The sequence below is a fragment of the Nansenia antarctica genome, assembly GCF_963989245.1.
Source record: "Nansenia antarctica genome assembly, chromosome: 1".
Classification (NCBI taxonomy): domain Eukaryota; kingdom Metazoa; phylum Chordata; class Actinopteri; order Argentiniformes; family Microstomatidae; genus Nansenia; species Nansenia antarctica.
In genome coordinates this window covers 15,942,670-15,952,165 of record NC_137674.1, presented here as the reverse complement: position 1 = coordinate 15,952,165, position 9,496 = coordinate 15,942,670, and positions in this window count along the sequence as shown.

Below are 9,496 nucleotides of genomic sequence, written 5' to 3'. Positions count from 1 at the left end.
TCTCGGGGATCATTCTCCACTCTCCTCAAGACATCTCTGTGTTTTTACTACCGATACAATAGATCCCCTTCGCCTTAACATTAGTCGCTGCTGTGCTTGGAAAAAATCTACTGCCTCTGTATGTCATTGTCATCAGGCAAGGCCAGGACTACCTGTTTCAGACAATGCCCTCAGGAGGACCCCTGAGATCAGATGAGGATCAAACCGAGTGGGAAGAAATACCAGAAGAAGAAAAAATAGACTCCATAGGTTCTAGTTATGTAGGGCCCCAGGGTGTCTGTGTACACAGAACAATGTGGAATGTTTACAGTTCAAAGACAATGAGGACAATTAAGATAGATGCCCTCCAGTTAATGTGCATACCGTAGACCTCTGCACATCATTCAATGATCATTTTGAACCAATCCATGACTTGCTGTAGAGTATTTATCTTTATCTTAGTATTTTATCCTTTTTTATGTGACCATGTACATAATTGTACATGGACACATGATTGAAAGAGCTTTTATTTGAGTCGTTTAGTGATCTGTTCAATGTCATTTGCATTGTGGTCTGGTAGTATGAATGTTTTCTCCGACATTAGGCTGTGGTAGAGAACGGGCCTTACGCTAACTCTCCTGAGGGGTTTTATTGTTCTTTTTCTCATGTTCAGTCGTCAGGTACAAGTCTCCCCTCAGGACCTGTTGGAGAATGGGAGTAAATGCCAATATTTCCAGCATTTTCCATATGAAATGTTTGATTGTTCAAGTCAAGCGAGTGAAATCGACGCCTGGGGCGCCCTGTGATGTAGTGCAGAACCAAGGCCTCAGGATGAGAACGCTCTCACGCAAACATGTTTGTTGTCGTGGGCCAAATTGAACATGATATTCTTCTTTTCTGTGCCAAAACGATAATGTAATTATGGTTTCAATGATACAATGAAGCAAACATTTTAATATTATGCCTCACTATTGAACATTACATTTCCACGAGTGTAAGATTGCATGTTTCTGTTTATTTTATGTAAACCCCTCAAAAAAGGTTTGGAAACGCGATTTCAGTCGATTCTTCCTCCCCTTTAATAATACCAATTGGTATTGTATTTTATATTGTTGGAAAGCCTAATTAGTCACCTTTACAACGAGGCACAACTTGTAAGGATCATGCATTCGTGGAATGAGCAACACAGCTAAACGTGTGGGTAGCGGCCCAAAAATATTTGCCAAAATTCCCTATATTCTTCTGTTGGTATTCACTCTCGTTTTGAGTTGCTTGGTGGATTGGATGATTGCATTCTCCCACAGTAATAAGGAAAAAACAAAACATATTGGCCATTTTGACACTTTATTAATTTTACACTGTCAGGGACCTCAGCAGCGTGTGGAAGATCCATACGCAGTCACAACAGCTTGGCACCTCCTCATGCTGGTCACCAGCCTGGTCACACACTGCTGTGGGACGGCATCCCATTCCTCAACCAGGATTTGCCGCCAGTCAGCTAACATGGTTGCGCTGGTCACTCAGGCACGTACAGCACGCCCAAGCTGATCCCACCAGTCTTCAATTGGGTTGAGGTCTGGACTCACGGCAGGCCATTCCATCCTCTCCACTCCCAAATTCTGGAGGTGCTCTGTGATGATCCTGGCTCTGTGGGGGCGAGCGTTGTCATCCTGGAGGATGGAGTTAGGTCCCAGATTCTGGAGATATGGGATCGCCACTGGCCCCAGAATATCATTCCTGTCAATTAGGTGCCATTCAGGTGCCAGTCACACACCTGTCTGACATACACCTGCCAGCACTTGAAGCTCAAAACGAGAGTGAATACCAACAGAAGAATATTGCAGGTGATTTTGGCCGCTACCCACACATTTAGCTGTGTTACTCATTCCACGACTGCATGATCCTTACAAGTTGTACCTCGTTGTAAAGGTGACTAATCAGGCTTTCCAACGATATAAAATACAATACTAATTGGTATTATTAAATAGGAAGAATCGACTGAAATAACGTTTCCAAACTTTTTTTTAGGGGTTTATTACATGGCTTATTCGCTTGAAACTACCAACACTGACATTGTCATAAGAATGTTATCTGACACCATTTAGTGCTTTGGCATGTCACATAGCATTGTTAGGCTAGTGTTTCTTCTAAGTGACTAAATCCACCAGAAACTATGAATAAATGAAAACAAGACAATTAATAAAACTGGTAATAAGAAAATGATTCAAAAACAGTAATGTTATTCATGAGATGGTAACTATGTAGCCTACCCCTTGGGGATCGTAGGTAGATTAATTATGTCAACAGGGTCATTTAAATACTTGATTCAAAGAAAACGATTCCCATGCAATACCCATGTATCAATCTAGCAAGAGGACAGTGACTGGCTGACATCAACATCACTTAGGAGACGCGCACACAAACTGTCTCTCTCTCTCTCTCTCTCTCTCTCTCTCTCTCTCTCTCTCTCTCTCTCTCTCTCTCACACACACACGCACGCACGCACGCACGCACGCACGCACGCACGCACACACACACACACACACACACACACACACACACACACACACACACACACACACACACACACACACACAGGCTGCTGTATCCTGAGCACCTTGCTCACTGTAATAAATATGATTTACAACGCTGTGTTATTATTTAGCATTATTCATTTTCTCTGTCAGTCGCACATAGGAGGGTAATAGAAATGCCAGCATGTTGCCTGATTTACTTAGTAAAATGTTCATTTCAAGGCTTGAGAGGGATGATTGGAGTCTGTAAGAGTAACAGAAGAGTAACTTCATGCATTATGTAGGCGAGGCTGACGTGACCTTGAGACACGGCAGCGTGGACCATATATTACCATCGACCTTCCTGCATCCCGAGGATCCATGCGATGCGTTTAAGGGTGTTTTACAGTGCATTAGGAGTGCTTTACATGTGCTGAGTTCACTTTATTTGCTCATACATTTCAGATGGGAGAGTTTAGTGTCACTCAGGCGGGTATACTAATGGTGCCACCCTGGGCTTGAGGAGACGAATGATAATCACAAAACAACGGATAGTAAGGGTTCCTAGCCAAACATTGTACTATTATACAGAAGCGCCGGCATACTGTACATCATTTCATTCTATTGGTTTATTTGACTAGCTCCATTTTAGAAAAGCTGGCATTGTATTAACATTGTATTATTGTATAGCGACGGAATATTGTATGATGCAGTATTGTCTAAATCCAAACGTTGGTAAAAGGATGTTGATTCACTTGTGCCAACCGTAGAGAGACAATGGACAACTGCGGGACAACGTTAAAACCAAACATTGCACAGTACAATGTGGTAACACCCTCAAACTACAGTACCAGTGAAACGTTTGGACACACAAGATGGTCCAAACCTTTCACTGGTACTGTATGTTGATGGTAATCATCCAACATTGCTACATTGTTTATCAAGGGTTAATAAAAAATGTTCATGGAGTGTTTTCCAAGGAGTCCTGGGATTCATAAAAATAATAAGTTACAAAAGTAAAAAAAAAGAAGAAGAAAAAAGACAGCAACACCTGAACAACATAGACAGTTTGCATAAAAATAGTTTTCACCAAACCGGAGTGATTAATATTGTTCCATCACGTATATTGCATACAGTATGCTATATTCACCTGACTAGATTGATTGACCTGTATTCTGAAGACAAGGTATGAGAAAGGATTTTCCCACAGAGCGATGAGGTAGGTAGATCAATATTCTCAGTGTTGGTTAAGCTTTAGCAACCTTTAGAATATCAGTTCACATTGATCTCTCTCACATAATTATCTATATTTTCAAATTGAATTACTTAAAGCAGCAAGTACATGTCAATGACATTTCTGAAATGCCCCACGTCCTTGCTCTATGTCCTAATTGTGAGAGCACAAGGTAAAGAAATACAAATTATAGGCTACAGTGTAACTATTAGCATGCATTTGTTGTCATTGTGTCTCTGTTCCATTGTTTCTATCATTACATTTGTCTGTCCTGAGAGAGAGAGAGAGAGAGAGAGAGAGAGAGAGAGAGAGTGTGTGTGTGTGTGTGTGTGTGTGTGTGTAAGGCTGTGCTCATAATGTCACAGGAAAGAGGAGGGTCGTTCCCCGTTAGAGGAAATGATAACGGAGTACTATTCCCCTTTAATGCACCCGAGTCCATCTTGATGAAATTGGCAGTGGAATTATTTATGACATTAATTGCCACATTATCGACTGGCTGTCAGCTCCCGTGTCACTCCGTCCATCTTTCTTAGCAGAGAGCCAGCTCAGTCTAAAGCAGACTGACAATCTAATTACCTCATCTTCCCCTAAATGACAAATGCTACTCATCGGAAACAGGCCCTGGAAATAAGGCCCTTTTTACTCTCTGCTGAAGTGTTTGAAAAAAGTCAGCCTTGGCAGAAATATCCTGGTGGAGAGAGAGAGAGAGAGAGAGAGAGAGAGAGAGAGAGAGAGAGAGAGAGAGAAAGAGAGAGCTGATGATGGAGGGTTTGAGAGCTAAAGGACCATCCTTGGGCCTGTTAACTCGTCTGCTATCAGTGTCCAACTGTCAGTCATATATACGTGTGTCTCTCTCTCTCTCTCTCTCTCTCTCTCTCTCTCTCTCTCTCTCTCTCTCTCTCTCTCTCTCTCTCTCTCTCTCTCTCTCTCTCTCTCTCTCTCTCTCTCTCTATTACATTTTCAATTTAAAGGGCTTTATTGGCATGGAAAACATACATACAATTGCCAAAGTGTGTGAAGATAAAAACAAAAAAACTAAAAGAATATAATGTACATACAATTGAAGGTATACTAGAATAAATAAATGTTATGTTATGTTATGTTAATTTTATTTATAATGCGCCCCCCATCCAACTTTTACATCGGCCCGGGGCGCAGCCCGGGTAAAGGGAGAGATAAAGACAAGGACAAGGAACACGGAAAGCAATCAGACACAGACGACTTAAACGTACATCTCGAAATGTAAAATCACAAATGATTACACTTATTGACAGTTTTATGGTGGTTTTATCCCGTTGGACGTCCTTTTACTGTCACAACAGCTAACACATCTGGCTGCTGTGTTTGCACATTGTTGTACTTCACCCAGCAGATATGGCAGTTTTCTGACATTGGTCGAGTGTTTAAAGTCTGTTTGGGGGTTTGTGATCAGTGGGAAGTATGTGTCTCTGATGTCTTTGTACAGCTGGCAGGTGGTTAAAAAGTGCAGCTCTGTTTCCACCTTGTTTTGTGTGCAGTGGGTGCACAGTCTGTTTTTTTTGGGAGCTAAGTCTGCCTGTGGCGGCCTCTCTCGATGGCGAGGCTGTGTTCGCTGAGTCTGTACATAGTCAAGGATTCTTTTTAGTTTTTAGTTTTTATTTAACCGGATAGGTCAATTGAGAACCAATTCTCACTTGCAATGACGATCTGGCCAAGAGGCAAAACAGAGGGAAGTCTGTACAACACAGTATATACAATATAAAACATGAGTACAATAAACAACAAGAGTCCATTTTAAAAACATCCTAATATATAAAACATCACAATATATAGAGTATATAAAACAGCAGGGACCAGGGGGAAGTTATTTTAAAAGCAGGGTCAGTGATCAGATGGCGAGGCTGTGTTCACTGAGTCTGTAAATAGTCAGGGATTTCCTTAGTTTTGGATCAGTCACAGTACTCAGGTATTCTGCCACTGTGTATTCTCTGTTTAGGGCCAAATAGCATTCCAATTTGCTCTGGTTTTTGGTTGATTCTTGCTAATGTGTCAGATCATTTTTCTTTTTGTTTTCTTATAATTTAAGAAATTATCATTTATAATCTTATAGGGTTTCTGTCTGGTGGCTCTGCTTGAGAGTCCCAGAACCAGCTGGCTGAGGGGGCATCTCCTTAGAGTCTCTCTGTAGGTAAGTGCTTTGTTGTGGAGCGTGTCAGGGTCACTTTCTTTTAGATAATAATAAAATAAAATGTAAATGTTTTGAATTTGTATGATTAGTGGTTAGTGGGTATCGTCCTAATTCGGCTCTGCATGCGTTCTTTGGTGTTTTCAGTTGGATATGGAGTCTCAATTTGATGTTTGTGCTTTTTTGTAAAATCTTGGTTGGCAAGTGGACCCCAGACCTCTCAACCATAGAGGGAAATGGGTTCTAACAGAGTCCAATAATTTGAGCGTAAAAAGCCCTTCTTGCCTTGTCTCTCAGGTCGTTCACAGCTTTGTTGAAGTTACCTGTCTCTCTGTCTCAATCTCTCTCTCTCTCTCTCTCTCTCTCTCTCAGTCTCTCTGTCTCTCTCTCTCTCTCAGACTCTCTCTCTATGTCTCTCTCTCTCTCAGACCCTCTCTCTCTCTCAGTCTCTCTCTCTCTCTCTCTCTCAGACTCTCCCTGTCTCTCTCTCTCTCAGTCTCTCTCTCTCTCTCTCAGACTCTCTCTCTCTGTCTCTCAGTCTCTCTCTCTCTCTTTGTGTAAATTTGCATTTGCTTGTGTCAATCACTCAAAGGCAGACTCCTGATATCTGATGACGAGGGCTGATTTGGTCTGAGTCTGGGTGACAGCCAGTCACTCTCTGCTGGGCCTTTAGGGGAGACACGGTGTGAAGGGTGCAGTGGTGATAAGATAGAGCTCAGAGCATGTTACAGTTCTTATAGGATGGAAGCTCAACACACTGTTAACCATTAAAAAGCCTACTAGTACTGCAGTTACACAAATGACCATTCTATTCTGTCAATGATATTAATTGTATTATGGACCTCAAACATGCATCATCTTATATGGTGAAACTGTAATGACATAATAAATAATGTGTAAATAACATTCCCAGATCAAACTAGTTATACATAATAATAATAATAATTATTATTAAAATAAATAGTAAATAAAATATAGTATTGTATGTCTTAAAATAAAGTGGTTTATATTCTATAATCTATAGAGTGAGGTCCATTTCAATTGAGATAAAGTCTAAATGTATGCGTGCTCTGAACCACAGAAAAATCTAAAAGCCTAAACCTAATCCTAAATCACCTTTAAAGCAGCCGGGAGTTCTCTCCAAACATCTCTGAGGGTTTAGAAAGCATGACTGTGCTAAGCTAGCTAGCTGGCAATAGAGTCATCAACAGCACAACCTAACAACATGACGTCATCACAAACACACCACACATACACACACTCCCTCTCTGTACTATTGATATTGCTGAGAAAGATTAGATTAATGAATGAATGAATGGTCTTTATTGTCATTGCTATAGTACAGGTACCAAACAACGACATTTGGAAGGGGGGGCTCCCCTGGTGCTAGGAAAGAAAAACAACAAAAAAAACAAGAAGGGAAAAGAGCTGGTTTACATAAATAAAGGCTATGTACACTATTAATGATCAAAATCAACATGAAAACAAAACAGTTTTCCAATCTTAATTTTTATGATAAATAATAATAACCAATATTAGCATGCAACCAGAGACTACTAGATTACTACTGTCCAGTGAGGAAACATACCTCAAAGATCCACATTATACACTGTCCCAATCTGCTCCTGTTTCCATTCGCTCCCTACACACACACACACACACACACACACACACACACACACACACACACACACACACACACACACCCACACCCACACACACACACACACACACACACACACACACACACACATATATACTGTATATAAGTTACCTGTCTCTCTGTCTCAATCTCTCTCTCTCTATCTCTCTCTCTCAGACTCTTTCTCTATCTCTCTCTCTCTCTCAGATATATATATATATATATATATATATATATCTATACAGTATATATACTGATATGATGGTCTCCAGGGCCAGTGTAGCAGAATGCCAGTGATCCTCTCTGATGAGGCAGCAACCCAGGATCTTCCCAAGCAGCCCTGCAGCTCAGGGTCAAGGGTCAGCCCAGGGCAGAGCCTACAGGCTGTTCTGCAGTACACACACCTTAATGAGTCTGCCATGATGCCAGTCTGTCTTCCCTCACCATGCACAGAAAAGATGAAGAAAAAGACACGCACACACACACACACACACACACACACACTCCAGTGCAATGTCAGGCATGTCTACCCCGCTGCCACAATGCCTGCCCATCCCATAATGCACTCTGTGTTGTTCGGTGGCTGCTCTGGATACTCCAGAAGTGGATAAGGAGGATAAGAAGTGACACGCACCGAACTCGGTGTGTCCCCGAGCCAGCGCCGGCGGCTGGGGGACTGTCAGCTCCAGCTCTGTCAGTGGCGCCGGCTCAATGGCAGCGCCTGTGACACATGTCACAAAGTTTTAAATGTCTGCTCTTTTCAGCGGGATGGTTGGGGCGCGAGCGGCAGCCGGGGGAAGGATGACATTTTGTGTCGGGGGAAGGGGGAGGGGAGGGGAGGGGGGAGGGGAGGGGAGGGGGGAGGGACGAAGACTTGTTGTGGCTCTCCTCTTCCTGCCTCCTCCAGCTGTCAGCCCTGACTTCCTGTGAACATTATCAAAACACAGACCAGATAAACCGCCATGTCATTCTGAAACGCTGGCACTAGTGACCAGGCGACCGAACGGCGTGTCAGGAGAAATAGTTAGTGGTGCATGGTCCTGGACGAGGAAGTGGCACAAATACAAACACACACACACACACACACACACACACACACACACACACACATACGCACGTGCACACGCACACACACAACCACCTGCACTCATACGCACACACGCACGTGTATGAGTGCAGGTGGTTGTGTGTGTGTGTGTGTGTGTGTGTGTGTGTACGGTCTTGGGTTTATCCGGGTCAGGTCACATGATCAGGTATTTGAATAATGACATCCATTTCCAGTGCTTAAGTGAATACGTTTTTTAATCGGGAGTCAAATTAACTTTAAAATGTAATACAAACACTTGGAATCAACTAGAAGAGCATCATTTCAAAATAGCAGATAACGACACTACATTGAACACATTCAATATGACACTCAACACATGATTTGGTTTGAGGGATACCAACATTCAAATAAGCATATCTTCAATTATTTTCAGATTTCAATGTATGACACATCCTTTGAAAGCTTATAATCTACACTTTCATAATCTGGAGAAAAAAAACAGAAAAATGACATTGCCCTACTTGAGGACTTTTTCACCAGACCCTGTCACATACTGTATGCAAGCTAATTCCTTCATAAGGCCCTTTAGGTAGAAATATTAAAACATAACTCATAATGCCAACACTTTGAACTTAATATTTCTACACTACATTAGTACAGAATCATACACAATATTATTATTATTATTATTATATTAATACTGATAAGACTGAGTTTCATTGGAATGAAGTTGTAAGTAAGTATGAGATACAGTTGAAATGTGTATTTGGTTATCAAGCGTGTGGTTCTTCATGAACACTACTTTCATATTGCCATGTTAGTCAAGTCATTGTCCTGGAATAACTCACCACATTCACCACAAAACTTCACATTTGATATATCGTATATATAGTATAAATCTGTCCAGCGTTGTTGA